Source organism: Ambystoma mexicanum, chromosome 1p (genome assembly GCF_040938575.1).
Source record: "Ambystoma mexicanum isolate Mex_15411 chromosome 1p, UKY_AmexF1_1, whole genome shotgun sequence".
In the NCBI taxonomy this organism is placed as follows: Eukaryota; Metazoa; Chordata; class Amphibia; order Caudata; family Ambystomatidae; genus Ambystoma; species Ambystoma mexicanum.
The window spans coordinates 1390470973-1390491254 of NC_090921.1; the positions used below are offsets into that span (position 1 = coordinate 1390470973).

Here is a 20282-nt window from a genome sequence, read left to right on the forward strand (position 1 = left end):
TTTCTGTTTGTGTGGTCGTTATTGGGCTTTACTTTGTGTGTCGAGGCAGATTTGAGCCCTCTATTTGTCTTGCCTTTGGCAGGCTTCAGCCCTGAAGCCCGCCTCTGGCTCCAGTGTGGCTGGAAGTGCAGGATTTGAGGGAGGTTCCCGAAACCCCCCTGTCCTTTGTCACTAGGAATGCCTGAATGCAACCAGTCCTGTTTGGCTGGCTGGCTGGCTGGCCTTTCAGGATAGCCACCCTGCTGTGTGATTGACAGCCTAGGCTGTGCATGAATGGGAGAAACCTGCTTAAAAGGCGAGGGTTTTGGGACTAGAGGCAGAGCCGACCACTGGGAGAAAGACCCGACGAAGAAACTGTGAACGAAGCTTGCTGCCTCCTCCTGGACCTTTGAAGTTTCCAGGTGAAGCCCTGCTGCTGTGCTGAAACTCCTTTTTCAATTAGACAGAGAAGCTCCGGGCGGAACAACTTCTCCCCTTGGTTTTGTGGGACCAAGTAACCCCACAACGAACTCAACTGGACCATCTTCCCCGACTGGTTGTACTTCTTCGCTGCAAGAATCGAGTGCCAGGGGTCGAATAATCCATAGTCTAGTGAAACGTCTGAAATCTGGCTAGAATCTCCAGGAGTCCCCTAAGGACCCTCCAGAAGCAGGACGACCAGAGCTCGAGTCCCCTCATCAGAGTACAAGACCCAAGGAGTGAAGGAAGCCCAACCGGTATCCGAGATCCGCAATGGTGCTATTTGCTAAGCGCTGACACCCTGCGAAGTGCAGCTGAACCGAAGAGAGCGCGCAGTTGCCGGCGTCCTCCGAAGTACGGCTGTAGGAGCCCTACAGACATCGTCCCTCTTGTCCCCACGACTGAGGCTCAGGAACACGGGGTCTGCACTGCTGTAGCAAGACAGAATCCAGCTGGACCACTCTTCTTCAAACCAGAGGTACTGTTTAGTCTTGGGGTATTTATCTCATTGTCTTTTAGCTGTGCTTTTCTCATTTGGGAATTGCAGGGGCTTATCTTTAGAGTTGATTACAACTCTTTTCACTGGGTTCACAGCTTGCGACCTTACACGTGATTTTCTACACTCTCTAACTTTGTGCAAGACTGTTTCTGATCTAAGAAGTGCCTCAGCCCCATACACTGTGTTCCAATTGACTTTGGCTGTCCTGGCTCCCTGAAGACTCTTCTAGACCATTGGCTTTGATATTTTGTGTCTACGGCTCACATTTACCCCTCTTGAGATAGGCCTCGCTTCTCAGTCACACTACCAACATGTGTAACACAGACTTATACCAAAAGGTGGGTTACCTAATATCAAGCAGTTAAGTGTTGTGTAGTCCCACTCTGTGTGACTGCAGCAATTCGTACCTAACAACTATGTACCAATATCTTGTTTTGTGCATTGTAGCCTATGCAGCAGAACTTTGTTTGATAACTGTTTTTGATCTACAGTGAGGTTAGTGTATCAAATGGACACCACTGTTATGATGTGTCTGTATATATTTATAAGATTACTCTATTTGAGTCAAGTCACACACAGCGCAGCGCCACCCATCTGCCATCGCTGGAAGTTCAGGTCCAGTTCAGAGCCAAGTTGGTAATGCATTTTGGGTATGCAAACTTTACAAGGCTCAAAAATGATCCCTAGTCAGGAAGAAAGTGGTGTGCAGTTGTTGACAGCCTTAAGAACTGTCTGCCTTGTGTTGAATAATGCCATGTTTAAAATAGAACTACCCTATAGAAACATTTTCCTGGAGGAATGCCTTGGCATTTGAGCTAATTGTATTCTCACACTGATTAGCCCATCTGGCTCTAAACTGGAGATGGACTTCCAGCAATGGCTTCTGGGTGGTGCTGTGCTGTAAGAGACTTGGCTCAAATGGCTTAATCTACTTTCACATTTTCAAGCATTTTTACACCCATCAGAACTAATGTTTTCTATCTGTCGATCCATCCACGCATACACATTATTAAACAAAGTTGGTGCAATAAGTGTATTTATCCACATTTATATTTGCTCCATAACAAATAATTTACAATCAGTGATGCATGATATAGTAAGATCATAGAGCTGTGTTCTTTCACATCAAGCCAAGATGCTTTCTCACCTTAACAAACAAGCAGCTGATGTGATAAACATTTGTAGAATTTAAACTATTTCAAAGAAGATAAATAATTCACTTTAGTCTCTCCATTGTTATTTTGCGCAGCCATGGCCCTGGAAGGCATATTTCACAAACTGAAGATCTAATCAAGACACATAAATGGCTGCTTTTTTCAGTTTTTTTTATTAAAAGATCAATACAGACCGTAACAGTGTTTTCCATCTGTGTGTAGAAATGGAGCACTGGGAGACCTAATTATACTCCTCCTGTTCTCTACAGATGAATCATATCATAGTCCGTCTCTAAGAAACACGTCAAAGGCATTATTTTGTTCTTCCTGTTCCTATTTTCCATCGCCCAATGTGCTTAAAAGCCTGCCCTTTATGTTTGGAACCCTTAAGAGTACAAAACTTCATTGAGATGGGATTGGAGGCACAGTACTAGACACAAAGAAAATAAGGACACAGCAATATCGCTTTGATTAAAAATAAGCTGAAACCAGCACATGTATTGTAAAGCTACAGGACTGCATTTTTTGGAGAAATTACCTCAGGTTTACCTATCTGCGCCCAACACCAAAATGATGGATTATTCCAAGGAAGGCATGGTATTGGACTATTGACCCATGTTTGTTATCTTTGCTCTGTGCCCTCACACTAACTGGACTAACTGCTGACTTGCCCTCAAACTACCATTAGTTCCTAGTCACAAATTTGTACAGTCAACTAACTTTACGGAATTGCAAGTTGACCCAACTTGAACCTCTCTCTGATCCTTTGCAGTTTGTGACAGTCCCTACGTATGTGCCTTGCTGAACCATAGCAAAATCTGTGAAAGTTGGCGATTTCTGCTGTTCCCATATGCTGCCCAAGCTTTGAACAGGCTGAGTGGTGTGCAGTATTTCCATAAATAAGACTGCAGTGATGTTTGTGTGCACAGGGCTAGCAACGGGATACCATGAACAACCCGCACCACTTTGCACACAGGCCATTGGGCTACTTGCGTGCACTTATGAGGCATCGTAATGGGGATTTGTGCCCAGATTTTCACCTATTCAGCACCTTTCTTTTCTCCCTTGCTGCAAACTAATTACATTCATATTATCCATCAGTGGAAAACTGACTCTGAACTCTAATCTCTGGTGAGGTTAGTTCAGTAAATCTTTAATGACCCTGCAGGGTGAGCACAAGAACGGACAGCACACAATTCCCAAGCAATCCTCAACTGTATTACCACACCCACTTATCAGCAGATTTGGTAACCTTCTCAGTGCATTGACTTTAATTCAATCGACGGAATATACTAAGACCTCAAGGAAGGTTTCATCCTTTCCAGTTAGTACAATGGTCCGCTTTGAGGAACCAAGCAAACATAGACACTCAGGGTCACTTCTCCAGTCTTCAAGAGATAACCAACACAGATGTATGTACCCTTAACGTAATCAAAACTCAGACTCCACTATCAGCATTCATTTGAAGCAATTTCTGTTTGAGACCTACATCAATTTTTAGTAGTGTTAGCATATGTTTGAATAACCTTGCTAAGCAAGGAGAATACAAACATATGAGCAAACACTATTAGTTGCCAAGTTTCATCTCTCCATTCTGAATGCAAACATATAATCCAAAATGGAGTCTCTCTGATACATGAGTTATAGTATGGATTACTCTTTCTAAAATCTATATATTTCTCCAGCACGCGGTCTGGCATGGATTCACATGCTCATGAATATTCCCCGTCGTCAGGCTGGGAATCCTCAGTAAAAGAAAAAAGTTTCACTTTCGTTTATAAACTCTTTCTCCTATAAATCAATCGCTGAGCTCTGGGTCATATTGCCCCCAGCCAATGACTGCCCTCTCCCTAATCCCCTCCAAGGGCAGCCATCTTCAGATTTTTACCGTACGTTCAAGTGTTGGGAGTCCGCGCGTTTGGCTCTTCGAGCTTTCTGCATTATTCCACGCTTTTTCAGTAGGGAAAATCTGTTTTCGGTCGATCGAGCCTCTGTGCTCCATCGTTTATCCATCCGATTAACAGGGATCCATTTTTTCGGCATCTTTCATCGCCCCTCAAGGGTTATAATCGTTGAGGGTTTTCTTCTTGATAGTTTCCAGAAGCCTATCAGGCCTACAACGCGCCGGATCATGTTGGAGGAGGAGGAGGAGGAGGAATAGGGCTTCCCTCTTCAAGCTCTGCACCAGCTGTGGATTGCGAAATGTTTTCACGGACGACAAGCATTCCCAGTGCCTGTATTGTGTGCACCCGACGCATAAGGAAGAAGATTTTGAGATCTCCCGTGGCTCCTCCAAGCGCACGATGAAGGACCAGCACGTCCGACTGGCGACGTGACTCAAGTCCAAGGCCTCTACCCCGTGTGGTCCACAGGGGCATGCCTCGTCCGGATCCGGCCATCCAGAGCGGGCCCAAGACAAGGCCAAGCACCGCAAGTCTGCTTCTGCCGGGTTCGCCGCGCATGCAGGTCCCGCGACTGTCAGGGCGTGTTAATCTCCAACATTGATCTCCAGCCATCACTCCAGCTCTTCGTCGAAGAGAAAGTGAGCTACCCCAGGGAAGCTGCATGAGAAACCGGAGAAGGCCAAGCAGGACAAGGTGTCTGTCCTGCCAGCTCAGTCCCAGATCCAGGCCAAGACGTCATCTTCTTCCATCGAGATGGTTGCTGCCGCCCTTTCGAAGGCCAAAGGGGCTGACCCGCAAGGTACCCCGGTGGCAGCCAGTGTGGCGCTCCCTCCCAGGCGGAGGCCTCTGCCAGGCCAGTGGAGAAGACTCCAGAGAAGAGGATGCTGGACCTCAGCCCACAACCGACCCCTCAGGACCTGAAGACTTAGACAGGATTTAATTGTGGCCAAATCACACTATAGGAAAATGACTACAAGCAGGTAGACTTATCACACAACACTATTAAACTAAATACATATATACATTCACTTGGTTCAAATGCACAATACAAATCAAGTACTCCTGCAAAGGAATGGATAGACAAGTATTATACACAAAAAGATCCATATAGATGGTGCCTAGCTAAAATTGGCCAGCCCTAAGTTGTCTGGGGCCTTGTGCCCTATTGTTCCGGATACAGTTCCAAAGAACTTAGGATGCAGGAAAAAATGCAGGGAGGGTCTCTGGGGTCCAGTGAAGGGTTCTTAGAGTTAGTGTTCAACGTAGACTAATGCCCATAATTATCCCCAACAGTCAGAAGTCTTGCATTGGCAAAGCCAATAGTGTTAGAAATTGGATTAAGCCCATTGACTTATAATGGGAGTATAGGGGTAGGTTAAAAGCTCAGTAACTTATCCCCCTTACTCCAAATCTTCCCCAGACTTGGTAGAACAAACTAAAGGTGTCCTACGTTGCTTTTCCCGTCAAAATCTGCGGTCCTCGATTTTCAGGGGTTGCAGGTTCGAACTCCACTTCGGTTGGTGTCTTGCTGGTGCAACGACTCTCGGTCGAAGAATGCAAAAACAAACGATGCAGCACCCCTCTCAGGACTGGACTCGGGTCAGGTAAGCAGGTTTCGGACGATGCACGCCGCGCACAGCGAGGCAACAGGACTCAGACCGGAAAGTCTGACCGCGGCTACTATCTCGGGTCTCCTTTGTGCTAGGATGCCGTCATTTCACAGAAGGGAGCCTTGCAGTGGCAGCTGATGGTCTACCTAACTCGGTGCGGTGATGAAGTTAGCATGGTAGCCCAAAAACGAAGCTGGTCAGCCATAGGACGGTTCCAGGGCACTTCCGAAGGCGGTTATTGTGCTGGGCACCGAGCAGACGTCGGAAATGGATGGTCCCTCCACTCCAAGGATCGTAGCACCTTTGCAGGACTACTAAAGATCACAAGCAAGGCAGGGCTCCACCATGGCTTCAGCAGAAGTTGGTTTCCAGGACTCCTTCAGTCAGGTTTCAGGTTTCCTTGCGGATCTCACAGCTGGACAGGATACTTGGCTTCTTCAGGTTTCTCCAGGATCTCTAAAGAATGGGTGTAGGGGGTCCTCTTCTTATCCTAAAAGCCAGGTAGGAGCTGAAAATCCCACTAGCCAATAGTAGGACTAGCCCACACACCCGAGCAATGGTCCAATCAGGACCACTGGCGGGAACATTCATGCATACCACTCAGACACAAAGAAACCAGAATGTGGATTGTAGTCAGACTGCCCCAGCCCACATTCTCCTTGCAAACACACATAGCCCTCCAGTAGCCTGCCAAAAACTGCTGCTTTCCAGGGCCCTGGAAGTCCTTTCTAAGGCCAGGAAGAAGGCTAAGTAACAATATGGAAAAAGAAAAGGTGAAAAATCTCGTGGCACGTCCCATGTTTGACCAGTAGCCACAGTTAGCCAAACATGGTAAATGCGGTAAAGCTAACATGAAATTCCCCAAAAAGTGGGGAAAAGTCACTGCTGACACCAGCCCATCTTTTAAGCACATCTAGAGTAACCACAAGATCCTCCGAGTGTGTAGGGCAAAAAAGAAATGCACCCCATTGCACTGTAGTGCATGCTGCTTTGTGCAATGATAAAAAGTTACCACAAGGGATACAAAAGTAACCACAAGTAGCGACACAGTAACACAATTAAGGGAAACACTGTTTCCCAGTACTGACAGCCTGAAGGACATATCAGTTTCCCCATAACATATGAGCAAAGGCCAGTGCAGTGAAGCTTGAGGCTGCAAAAAGTGCAGGTCATAGTAAAAAATAAAAGCAATACATTTGGGGGTTCCATAAAGATGGCAGGGAAGGTGCAGTAACGACAATATTTCCTAACTACTGTTTCCGTCCACACCATCCCAGAGGAGATGGGTGACGACGACGAGAACGTCGATAGATAGCCCACCGGTGGCGACGACGGGGTAGGGGTCGACGACACAGGCGATGGGCCCAGTGACCCTGGCCCTCAGCCTACTGCCCAAAGATATGTCGCAGGATATTCTCTTGAACCTCCACACACTGGTGTTAGAGATTCAGAAGAGGATGCTGATGCTACCAACCAATGGCTTCTCCGCCGGGCGAAGTGGGATCTTTCCACTCCATAATTGACCATACATCAGAACTTTTTCAGCCCATCCCGGAGGAGAAGAAAAAGGATTGCGTCCTGTACCAACGCCGGGAGGCAAAGAGGAAGTCTGTTCTGTCGGTGCCAATCCTAGACAACTTCTGGGATGAGGGGCTGGCGCTCCTGAAGAACCCCTCCTCTGCCCCGGCAAACAGGGACCGGCTGGAGAAAAAGTATTGGGTGCCGGAGTCTGCGCCCAAATGCCTGAGGTCGCAAACGTCGCCAAACTTGTGGTTTCGGCCGCGGCAAGGAAGAAGTCGTCCAACCCGTTGTCAACATCGGTTCCCCCGGACGGCTAGCGGAAGTAGTTGGACGCCGTGGGACGGAAGGTCATTTACTCGGCGGCAATGACAGTCAAATCGACCAACACCTTAGCGATCCTGGCCAGGTACGAACTTCGTCAGCATGTGGGAAAACATCTCATCCGATTTGATGGGTGCTGGACGCTCTCGCCCACGGACACACTTTGGAGTTTCAACTGAAGTGTTCGGGAATACTACCGGTGGCCCGGCAGGAACAACACATCCCTGAGCTGCTGCTGAAGGTTTGGGCCATGTTGAGAAAAGGGGCAATAGAGCTGGTTCCAAAGCGACTCAGGGGCTCTGGAGTTTACTCAAGATTTTTTCTTGTAAGAAAGAAGACCTGGGGCTGGATGCCCATTCTCGACCTACGACGACTTAACAAGTTGATCATGTCCCAAAAGTTCAGGGTGGTCACATTGCAGCATGTGCTCGGCGAACTGGAGGAAGTAGACTGTCTCATCTTTGGATATGGAGGACGCAACGCGTACTGCCACGTCCCCATTCATGTAAAACATTGCAAGTTGTGCTTCATCGTACAAGGGAAGCACTACCAGCTCAAGGCTCTCCTCTTTGGACTGAAGTCGGTGCCCAGAGTCTTTACGAAGTGCCTGGCGCCGGTGGTGGCCCATCTACGGCTACAGGGAATTCATGTGTACCCCTACGACTGGCTAATCCGGGCCAGATCGAAGGACATCGCCGTCAATCACACAGAGAGGACCTCTCAGTGAACTATGCAAAATCCTGCTAAACTCCATCGCAGAAGGCGCTGTCCCTGGGGTCCTTCTCAACACAGTGTCCTGTCTAGCGGCTCCGTCGGAGGAGGGGATAGCAGCCATTTGGGCATGGTGCAGCGGCGGTTGGCACTAAATATCGCCACAGTGAGGACCATCAAGTCGCTGCTCAACATGATGTCGTCATGCATCTACCTGGTCCGGCTCTGCAGGTTTCGTATGCGACCGCTCCAGGAGTTCCTGGACAGCCGTTGGATCCAAGTGTCCAGAAGTTTCAAAGACAGGATCGTGCACGACAAGGAAGTCCGTCGAGCGATAAGGTGGTGGGGCGTGCGCTTCAACATCACCGTGCTTGCAGACTTCAGAGCCCTCTATACCAGGAGACTGTCACGACAGACGCTTCCCTGGAGGGATGGGGAGCACACACCGGAAGTCTCCATGCCAGAGGACTGTGGGTACCGGAGGAGAAGGCACTACACATCAACGTCCTGGAACTTCAGGCTGTGTTTTGGGCCCTCAAGTCATTCCTCCTGTCCCTCAAGGGCAAAGTGGTGAGGGTCTTCATGGACAATACCACCACATATTCTTACGTCCCGTTCCCTTTCCTCCATACCTTTTTCACCAGAAAAAACCTTCCCCTTTAAATTTAGAGGCATGCAGCCAAGGGAGCATGAGCTGGCCTGACTCCGCCCTCCGGCGCCACACCTCAGTCCCCTTTTCTGCGTCGACAGGAATGGGCCGAATTCACCAGCGCTCCTGGGTTTGGCTAGGGCCATGTAATTCCTCCACATGCGGATCCTTCTTCTTAGTCTTTTTTTGTCTTTTTATCATTCAGGTACTCGGTCCTCATGCGTCATGCTCCTCCCCGGCGCATGTCGGCTTCCACAGGGTTCAGCAGGTGTCCATCCTGCAACAGGCTCTTCCCAACTTCAGACCCCCACACCCTCTGCCTATGTTGCCTTGGGCCAGACCACGGTTGGCAAGCTTGTACAGCGTGTTACTCGCTGTCCTCTAATGCGCTGAAGAACAGACTAGCCAGGTGGAGGGAGCTCTTCCAAAAGTCACCTCCAGAGGACCTCAAGAACTTTGTGAAACATCGAGGCAGGCCCAAGGTTGGGCCGATATTCTCCATCGCACCCCGCAAAGGAGACTCTTTCCCAGGGAGTCTCCCCTGCGGGAGGGACTGGTCAGGTCCTTCGACCAGCCCGTGCACCGAGGCTGCTGCAGCTACCGTCCTCTGGGCCGAGGGATCCTTGGATACTCCCGGTGGTAGTGTTGAGGGACCAGAAGGTTCTTGTACCGGATTGTCATCTGAGGGGCCCCGCCCTTGTACCGGCAATATGGCCGAGGGGCTACGCCCTAATACCGGCAATACGTTAGAGGGGCCGGGGCGCCTGAACGCAGCTCTACCGACCCTCGGATCGAGGGTGTCGCACCTACCATTGTTAGGCAGAATTATATGCAGTACCTTTGGGAACACCACACACAATTAAGACTACAAGAGAAAGTACAATTTCACCTTTGGTACAAGCCTGTACTAAACAGTTAAAGTGGTAGAAGTAGCGGAGCAGCCAGACTTATCTCAAGAGTAAGTGAGCAGTATCATATAGTTACACAAAGGACAGCAATTACTATGATTCAGGCATACACTGACTCAAGGTTTTCAAGTAAAAGAATATATATTTATTTTACTCTGCAGTTATATAACATTTCACTATTTTAAGCAGTTTAAAAATCACACTCTTAATACACCACAACACTTCCCTTAAATTCCAGACAAGTTAAGCTCACAAATGAAGTGGGAGCAAAATGGCACTCCAGCAATTTAAAAGGGAGGGAAAGACAAATGTTAACAGAAATTGAATCACACCAACAGGTAAGTACTCAGGCCAAATGAACAAGAGAGAATACAGTGATAAAATCAGATAGAAAAGGCCAAAGTCAATGTTTCAAAAGTCTTTTGCTCAAGATAATACAGTTCAGGGTAGTTTGCGGTAAAGTTCGTGCCACGGATTCCGGACAAGGTTGGTTGGTAGAAAAGCTAGTTCAAAGAGAAGAGAAGGATAAGCCCTTGGATTGGAGAAAGATTTCAAACACTTTCACCGCGGTTGAACGGAACGGACAACCGGATTTGCATAGTACCTTGAAACTGAGAAGAAGCTGTAGCTGAGGCGGACGTTCCTGGTAGTGCCTGCAGGCTCACGGTTCCTGTAGCGACTGTCGGACTGACAAGAAGTAGGAAGACTGCAGGGTCCTGCACTACCCAGGGAAGAAACCAGCAGCAGAGCGAAACAACAAATAAAAGGTACGCTCCTTAAAACCCAAGCAGGGTCCAACCTTCCGGGCTATCCGGCCCACTGTAGCTCTGTACAGCGAATTCGAACACAGGAGGGGTCCTGGCTTGCAGTTTGGGCAAACTGGTTGGTCCCCCCAGCTCAAGGGAAGAAGTTTCCTGGAGGATCTTCTCTGTCGTCCGATTCTGAAGATTCGGACCTGCAGTAGGGCTTCACCGGGCGGTTCAGTCGTTGTAGGGGTCCTCTTCCATCAGCTCCTCGTAGGTTCTTTCGTTCCAGTGGCACTCTGCTCTTCCAGTCCCAGAGACCTGCTTTTTATGCAGTTTACCCCCATTCATACAGCCTGGCTGTCAATCACACAGCAGGGTGGCTGCCGCCCTGGCAAGGACAGTCACCCAGCCAATCAAACAGGAGTGCGACTTAGTTACCAAGGGAACCCATGGTAGGGGTCCTGAGACTTTCAGGTGCGTTAAGGAGGGCTTCTGTGTAGAAGCCCGCGAAAAGTCGATGAACAAAGGGACCAAACCTGGTTTGGCGCGCAGAGTAAAACACGAGAAAGACATTTACAAAAAGAAATTGCGAATAAACCCAGCCGGAACCATAATAAAATCTATATGGTCAAGCGGGTTTATGTTTGAGGGTAATATAATAGCCTAAAACAATACCAGGGTTATTTAAGATGACCGCGGTATAAAAAATAGGGTAGATACTACTCCCACCAGCCAAGTCTTAATGTAAAGGGAGCGAAACAATGCTCTAAGAGACGCAGACAAAAAGGGATAAGGATTAACCCTTTCCAATACTCCATGTAAGATGGGGTGTACTGGGTCTGTGGTTAAAAGTGACTATTATAAAGTTAATGGCAACTTTATCTTTTCTGGGGGACAGTAGTCAGCCCCAGAAAATGGAGTCGGTGGGTAGTCTCAAAGACAACCCTGTGTTACTGCACTGAAGGTGCTGTGTGTAACGCTCACCTGAACTCTGCAGGGACCTTCTGGACCTCCAAATGACTTCTACCTTCCTGGGAGCTAACACAGAATTTCTGTGGAGAAAATAACAATATTCCCTTCCTTAGTTTTCTTCTTAAATAGGAAGAACAAACTTGTAACTATAGGACCAGCAAAGGCTCACCTTGGTATTTAATATGTTGAGCTCTCCATCCTGTTCATACAGGGGCGCAAGTCCTGAAGATGGGACACAGGAGAATGTTACTTTTTATTTTATTATTTGGAATAGGGGAAGAGGCTACTAGGCTCAATATTGGCGAGCAATATTCACTGGGAATAGGAATGTTCAAAATGAAGGTTACCCCTATCCTAATATAACCTAAAAAGGGAAGGTTTGCTGTGGTGTGAGGCGTGTGCGACAATGCAGACTGGAGAGCAGTGACGAACTATTATCTCTGACTAGTACACACCTTCAAGGCAAACTCCACAATCTGGCAAGAACCCGCTAATGAAAGCGTAATACCATAGAATGCGTAAGGTAGCATAATAACAATTATACACAATTCGAAGTATTTGATAAAACAACAAAATAAAGCAAATACATTCGTATATCACTACGAGTACTTGTGTGAGAGAAGCAGCAAACTGACTGTGAGGTGAGAAGACCGCTATGACAGGACTCCAAACTGCGGACTGTGACGGAAGCGGAGCAAACAGGCTGTGAGGTGAGGAGACCGCTATGACAGGACTCCAAACTGCGGACTGTGACGGAAGCGGAGGCGGCTGCACAGGGAATACAGGAAAGGAACTGAGAACTAGTAATTAGTTATTAACGGAACTACGGTAAATGTCTGTGGACAAGGAATATTTTAACTGTGACAGAAATCGGAGGTACGTGGCAAGCGTTCCATCTGCACTCAGACGAACGACGCAAAGCGCGAGTCTCCTGATGGGCGGGCCTTAAATAGCCGGCAATGAAAACAACTAGACCCGCTAGCTAACTGACTCAGAGGCACCACCTAGCGGCCATTAAGGAAACCCCAACCAACCATTAACGTGAGGGAATTAGAATCAATTTACCAGCTAAGGCAACATGAATTCCCATATGAACCCGTATCTCCTAGGACTAAAATGGGAATTTAACCTGTGGTCATGACACTGTGTAACACACATGAAGAAAATGGTGCTATGGAGTAGGTGAGGCTCCAGTGCCCAAGATCACACAAAAAGTAGAAATACACTCAGCAAAACACATGTAAGAGTGGGAAAAAGGCTCACACTCTTACAAGGTGGAAAACAATAAACCCTAGAAATCCAGCAAAGCTGCTGAGAGGGACTCATTAGGTAAGGGAAACCAGCCATTTATGAGAATTCGTCCTAACATTTACCCCCCCCAGACTAAGGGACAGGAGGATTTAATCCACTCCTGGAAGAATCTCTTCTTCTAGTCAGTTAGAAACATCCTAGAGAGACCATCGGCATTTTGGTGGTGACATCCTGCTCTGTGCTCAATGGAAAAATCAAACCCTTGCAGGCAGATTGACCATCTTAGAAGTTTTGGATTTTCCCCTTTCATTTGCATTAACCATCTCAAGGGTTGGTGGTCTGTCTGAATCACAAAGGTAGATTCATACAAGTATGGTCCAAACCGCTTCAGAGCCCACACAATGGCAAAACATTCACGCTCTATGGTTGCCCACATAGTTTCTGGTTCCTTCAGTTTCCTACTGATGAAGCAAATGGGGTGCTCCCTACCTTTCTCATCCAGTTGACTAAGGACTGCACCTATACCTATATTGGAGGCATCTGTCTGTACAATGAAGGGTTGGTGGTAATCAGGAGTTCTTAGGACTGGAGCTTGACAAAGGGCATTCTTCAGGTTGTCACAGGCTTGAGTGCACTCCTCATTCCATCTAACCTTTTTAGGGAATTTTGGAGAAGAGATTACATTCAAGGGAGAAGCTATGGACCCATAGTTCTCTATGAAATTCCTGTAGTACCCAGTGAGACCTAGGAAGGCTCTCACGTGGGTTTGAGTAGTAGGGGTGGCTCAGTTTTGCACAGTTTGTACTTTGCTGGGCAATGGCCTGATTTCACCTCTTCCTACCTCATAACCAAGGTAGACCACTTTACTCAGATCAATTTGACATTTGCTTGCCTTTATGGTCAGATGTGCCTGCTCAAGAGCCTGCAAAACATATCCCAGGTGGTCAATATGTTCTTTCCATGTAGGGCTGAACACTGCAATGTCATCCAAGTATGCCATGCAGAAGTCCTCCATCGCATTCAGAACTTAATTAACCATCCTTTGGATTGTAGCAGGTGCATTCTTTAGTGCAAAAGGCATAACCTTAAACTGGCAGAGGCCTGCTGGATTTGGAGAATGCAGTTTTCTCCTTGGCATCGTCTGTCAGTGCCATTTGCCAATAGCCTGAGGTTAGGTCAAATGTACTGAGATACTTGGCTGAACCAAGTGTCTATCCACCAGGTCATCCGTCTTTGGCAAAGGATGGGCATCAGTCTTAGTGACTGCATTTAGAGCTCTATAGTCCACACAGAATCTCAACTCCTTGGATCCTGCCTTCGGTACTAGAACTGGATTAGACCATGGACTTGTAGATGGCTCTATAACCCCAAGATCAATCATCTTGTTGACCTCTCCTTTGATGTGGGATCTTACATGTTCTGACATTCTGTAACCTCTGCTTTTCACAGGTAAATAGTCACCAGTGAGAATATCATGCTGGCCCCAAGGGGTCAGGCCTGATGATAGTGAAAACAGGGAGGCAAAGTGATTCAACAGAACTTTACACTCCTCCTGTTGTTCAGTAGTCAGCTGAGAAGAGAGATTAACTCCTTCTATTTTCTCATCTAAAGGTTGGCCTCTGAGGAGGTCAGGTAGAGGTTCACTCTCCTCTTCCTCTTGAGCTGATGCTATAAGCAAAGCTCCTACTTCGGGTCTCGAGACATAAGCCTTTAAATGGTTGGTGTGAAAGACTCCGGGAGCCTCCTTAGGTCTGCCTAAGTCCACCAAATAGTTCACATCTCAAGTTTGCGCACAACCTTGAAGGGTCCTATCCACTTGTCCTGCAGGGCCCTCTGCCTTGTTGGCACCATAAGTAATGCAAGCTGTACTTGAGCAAACTCAACCATGTTGGCCTTCTGGTCATGCCAATGTTTGACCAGAGCCTGACCTGCTTTTAAGTTATCACTTATCTCTGCCATCATGTGTGACCTTCTCCTCCGGAGACCTATCACATAGTCGGTCACTCTGACTGGCTTGGGGGAAGGAGCACTCTCCAACCCCTCCTTTATCAGGGCCAAATGATCTCTGACTGGATGGCCATAGAGAAGTTCAAAGGGACTGTAACCAACTCCCTCCTGAGGGACTTCTCTATATGCGAAGAGAAGGCATGGCAGTAGAAGGTCCCACTTTTTCTTAAGGGGTTCTTCTAAAGCACCTACCATGCGTCTCATAGTACGACTAAACCTCTCTACCAGTCCATTTGTCTATGGATGGTAGGCTGTAGAGAACTTGTAAGTGAAACAACAGTTTATCCACATGGCTTGCATGTAGTGGAACATAAAATTGGATCCCCTGTCCGATATCACTTCCTTAGGAAACCCTACTCTGGTAAAAATACCAAGTAGAGCCTTAGCCGCAGCCTGAGTTGTAACAGTTGTCATAGGTATGGCTTCTGGGTACCTTGTAGCATGGTGTACTACAACCAGGATAAACCTGTTCCCTGAAGACGTGGGAGGGTCAAGGGGGCTGACAATGCCAATGCTTACCCTCTGAAAAGGAACTCCCACCACTTGGAGAGGCACCAAGGATGCCACATTCTTGGCTCCACTCTTGCCAGAGGTTTGGCAATTGTGACAGCTCCTACAGAATTTGTCAACTTCTGAACCCGTCTTAGGCCAGTAGAAGTAAAGAGAGAGCCTTTCCTTGGTCTTTTTGAAACTCAAGTGACCAGCCAAAGGTATCTCATGGCCTGACTGTAGGAACTGGAGTCTGTTAGCAAGGGGCACTACAATTAACGGGCCTAGGCCCGAGGAGCAGGATAGGTCTCATGATCCACATGCAAGAGTCTTGGACAAGGCCGGGCCCAGCGGGCTGATCAACACGTTGCAGGCACGTTTTAGGCAACCCGACAAGATGCCTGCCGCGCCAGACAGAGGCGCCCATCCGATGCCATTCCTGGAATTTGGCAAAGAACGATTGTCAAGGTGAGACTGACCTCAACCAGGTACGTGGCCTACAGTTTATCCCTCTTTTGCACAGGGCAGCTTCCCACTGCGTCCATAAAACCAGGGTACGCAGCTGCTCCAGCAGCTACCGGCTGCCCCGTCAGCACCCCCTACCACCTCTTCGGCCAGTGAAGAGGGGTTCTTCGAGAGGTTCCTCGGCTCATGAAATCACCTTCGATGGGGATTATCCTCAAAGACGCCATCAGGGAAGTCTTTCCCGCGATGCTAGCGGCACCACAAGCGCCTCTGCCGGTGCCCCAGGCCCCTGCGCAGCCGCTGCCTCTGGCTCCCCAGTCGACTCCTCAGGCGGCTCCATACCAACCTCCGTTGCTTCCTCAGCCTCTGGCCGCGGTCCCGTTACCCCAGCCTCCGGTGCCAACTTCTCCTCCTCCTCCTCCACAGGATCCTCCTGATCCACAGGATACGGATGAGGAGGAGGATCCGGACACGCCATCCTCAGCCAGGGCCTTCCACGAACGTCTTGCTGGGCTGGCGTATCTGGGCCTACCCCAGCCTGAGGTCGAGCAGCCGGAAGAGGGGGTTCTGGCGGAAGTCTTCACGCGACACCCCTCTGCCAAAACGGGGATTCCTGGCTAAGAAGGGCTGGCTCAAACCCCACTCGGCCCAGCCGGTCAATCGACGCCTGGACACCAAGTATAGGGAGATAGAGGGGGATACACTCTCGGCCCATCCTTAGCAACACTCCTTAGTGATCGCTACGGCATCACTATACTCCAAGCCTCAGTCGTCCTCAGCCTCTTCCTCTGCGGCACTGCTAGGCAAGGAGGAGATGATTTTGGAGGCGTACGGGAAGCAGGTCTATTCCAACGCATCCTTGCATCTCCGTCAGGCCAACGCTGATGCCATGCTGGCTGCTGCCAACCAAAGATTATGGCAGGAAATTGCAGACTTCCTCTCAGAACTCCCTTCCCAGAGCCAATCACGCTTTAAGGCCGGGCTAGCCAAGTCCAAGCTGGTGGTGCATGACCTCATGGCATCCACAGTGGCCCATAGCGACACTTCTGGCCGTGCCATCTGTATCGCCATGGACATGAGAAGGACAGCCTGGCTCTGGGCAACAAAATGTAACCCGGATGTCCAGGAACCCATATTAGATCTTCCGTACATGGGGGCGGGGGTGCCTCTTTCACTCCTCCACGGACGAGGAGCTGGACAAAAAGAAAAACAGCTCACAAACGGCCAAGTCTTTATCCATCCTAGCAAAGACCACACCCAAATCGTACACCCAATCTCAGCAGCACTCAGACAGGGGTCGTACGTACGGAGGGTTCTGCGGTTTCCAGGAACAGAGTACCAGGCAGCCGGACCGCTCACCGTCTCAGAACTGGCGCAAGCTACGAAAGTGGGGTGGGGTGGGAGTAAGGGCTTTTTCTAGTCCCCCTCCTCCGCAACAGCCTCCGAGGGAAAGAAGGCATGACACGCCCCTTCGGGTCCACGTTCTCCAGTGAGGGGTAGGCTAGCTCTTCACGCACATTTCTGGTGCCAGAATTTCACAGACCCCTGGATACTCTCCGTAGTATCCACAGGGTACCGCCTCCCTATCCCAGCTTCTCCTCCCTCCTCCACTCCACTCCCACAGGTTAGGACAGCAACTCTTTTGGCTGAGATCCGTTCGCTCATAGAGAGCCAAGCAGTGGAGTAAGTCCCAGCAAGGCTTGGGCTTTTACTGCAGGATTTTCGCCATTCAGAAGAACCACCAGGCGGGCCTGAGAGTTGCCTGGACCTTTCCACTCTCAACCTCTCCTTACCTTTGCAAAAATTCAAGATGGTTACGCCAGCTTTTATAGCGTAGACATTGTGCAAGGGAGACTGGATGTGCTCCCTGGATCTGAAGGACGTGTACCTACATGTCCCGATTTGGCAGCCCCCTCGTTCTTTCCTACGGTTCAGGATCATGCGCTACCATTTTCAATACAAGGTCCTTCCTTCTGGCCTCAACTGGGCCCCCAGGGTCTTTTCCAGGCTCATGAATATGGTGGCGGCCCTCCTCAGAGCGCAGGGCCTCCACATCTATCCATACCTCAACGACTGGCTCAACAGGGCTACATCTCCGGAAGCGGTTCACCACTCTTCCCATGCCCTTATGGAAACAATGCACGATCTGGGCTTCTCGCTCAATCTCAAGAAGTCACAGCTGCACCCCTGGCAGACTGACATTCTTGGGCCTCATCTGGGACATGTGCTCCGAGAGAGTATTTCCGTCGGAGGACAAGAGCTCGGCCATCAAGAGGGCCACCAACCACTTCCTCAGCAGAGACCAACATCTCCTGGGTCTATTGGCGGTGGTCCTTTTAGCCGTTCTGCACACGAGACTGAGGATGAGGAGGGTTCAGCTGCACTTCGCGGCTTCATGGAACCTGGAGCAGGGCTCTCAATCAGATGATCAATGTTCCTCCATCTAACCACCCGGACCTAACCTGGTGATCCCGGGACTGCAACCTATGGATGGGCAAGCCCTTCCGGCCTCCCACCCCACAGGCCACCGTCACCACAGATTCCTCGCTCGAGGGCTGGGTAGCCACCTTGGACGATCTCTCGGTCCACGGCACCTGGACTCGACAGGAACAGGAATACCACATCAATTGGCTAGAGCTGAACGCCATCTAGCCATCTAGATAGCGCTCAGGGCATTCCTACCACTTCTCAGGAGCAAGGTTGTCCTCCTCCAGACAGACAATTCGACCAGCATGTACTATGTCAACAAGAAGGGAGGCACCAGATCCCCCTCCTCTGTGCAGACTGGCAATCATCATGTGAGAGTGGGCCCTGGAAAAAGACATCTACCTCACAGCAGTCCTTCTCCTGGGGAATCCAACCTGGAGGCTAACAGGCTCAGCAGGCTGGGAGCGGACAATTACGAGTGGCAGCTAAATTACCTCGTTATTCAGGAGATCTTCAAAAAGTGGTGTCATCCCCAGGTGGATCTCTTTGCCACCTGGCACAACAAGAAGTGCCCTCAGTTCGCCTCCTGGCAGGGACGGGGTACCGGCTCCCTGGGCGATGCATTTCGGCTTCAGTGGAACGGCAGGAGGGCTTATGCCTTTCCGCCCACTCTGCTGATTCAGAGTAATTTGCAAGATCAAGGAGTCTCGCCAACTCAACATCATTATTCTTGCTCCATGGTGGCCGGCCAGGCCATGGTTCTCGGAGCTTCTCAGCCTCTCGGAGATGCCCCCGATGCATCTCCCTACAGGCCCAGCACATCTTCTGGCGCAGCAGGCGACAGGGTCATCCAGCCCGCACCACAGAAACTAGACCTCACAGCGTGGTTCCTGAGCAGGTAACGCTGCGGCACCACAGCCTCTCGCAGGCTAATCTGGAAATCATTCAGGGAGCAAGGGGCAAGGCTACCAGGGCCCAGTGTAAAAGCAAATGGACCAGATTCTGCCACTGGGCAGACTCCAAGGACATCGATCCATTGGCATATACTTTGGACAATGTGCTCTCCTACTCGGCGCACCTCGCCCACTCTGTCATGCAGGTTGACACTTGCCGTACATATCTCACAGCCATCAGTGCTTACAGGAACTCGGAGGAGGGGATCTTCTCCTCCTCCAATCCTATTGTCAAGAAACATTTGACTGGGCTTGCGAGGCTCTACCCGCCCGTCAAGAGGCTGCACCCTGTGTGGGGCCTCCACATAGTCTTGGGTGCCCTGGCGCACAAACCGTTCGAGCCAATGGCGTCCGCTGACATCAGGCTGGTCACCATCAAGACGGCCTTGCTAGTCGGACTCACGTCGGCTCGTAGAGTCAGCGAAATCCAGGCGCTGGTCGCCTCGGAACCATATGCTACCTTTCACAAGGACAAAGTAGTCCTGCGGACACACCCAGCGCTCCTGCCCAAGGTGCTGTCTGCTTTCCATTTGAACGAGGAAATAGTCCTTCATATGTTTTTAGCCGATCCCAAGGACGAAGCACAAAGAGTGCTGCACTGCCTGGATGTCAGGCGTGCCCTCAGACTTTACTTGGACAGGACCAAGGGGTTCCTCAAATCGGATGCCCTGTTTGTCACTTACAGAGGTTCAAGACCAGGCTGTCGGGCCTAGAAGGCTTCCATATCCCGCTGGATGGTCTCTGCCATCAAAGAGGCGTACGAGGGCCAGCACAAGCCGCTTTCGGCCAACATGCACGCCCACGTAGTCGAGGCCATCACATTCCAGTGCCATGTCCCTTGGCAAGTCATAAGCAGGGCGGCCACTTAGCCCACTCCCTCGGCTTTCTGCAAGCATTACTGTTAGGCAACATCCTGTGCAGTTCCCTTAGGGAGCACTACAGAAGATTAAGACAGGTATATGCAATAAATCAGCTTTGGTATCAGTCTGTACCACAAAGATTTAGTTGGAGCTGTGGCTGAGCAGTCAGACTTATCTCAAGAGGGAGATGAGCAGTATTCAGGGTTTACAGAATAGGGCTACAGTACTATGGAACAAGGAAACACTGACCAAAGCTTTGTATCAAAAAGAATATATATATTTCTCCAGCATTGGATCTTTCATGGATTCACATGCTTGAAATATTCCCCGTCGACAGACTGGGAACCTTCGGTAAGCTTATAAAGCCTTTTCCCGT

General features: G+C 49.5%; 1 protein-coding gene across 1 annotated transcript in view; it reads left to right on the top strand.

Moving 5' to 3' along the window:
* The window catches only part of VPS35 (VPS35 retromer complex component), a 1351314-nt gene that overhangs the window by 616199 nt on the left and 714833 nt on the right, over positions 1-20282 (top strand). The window lies entirely within an intron of this gene.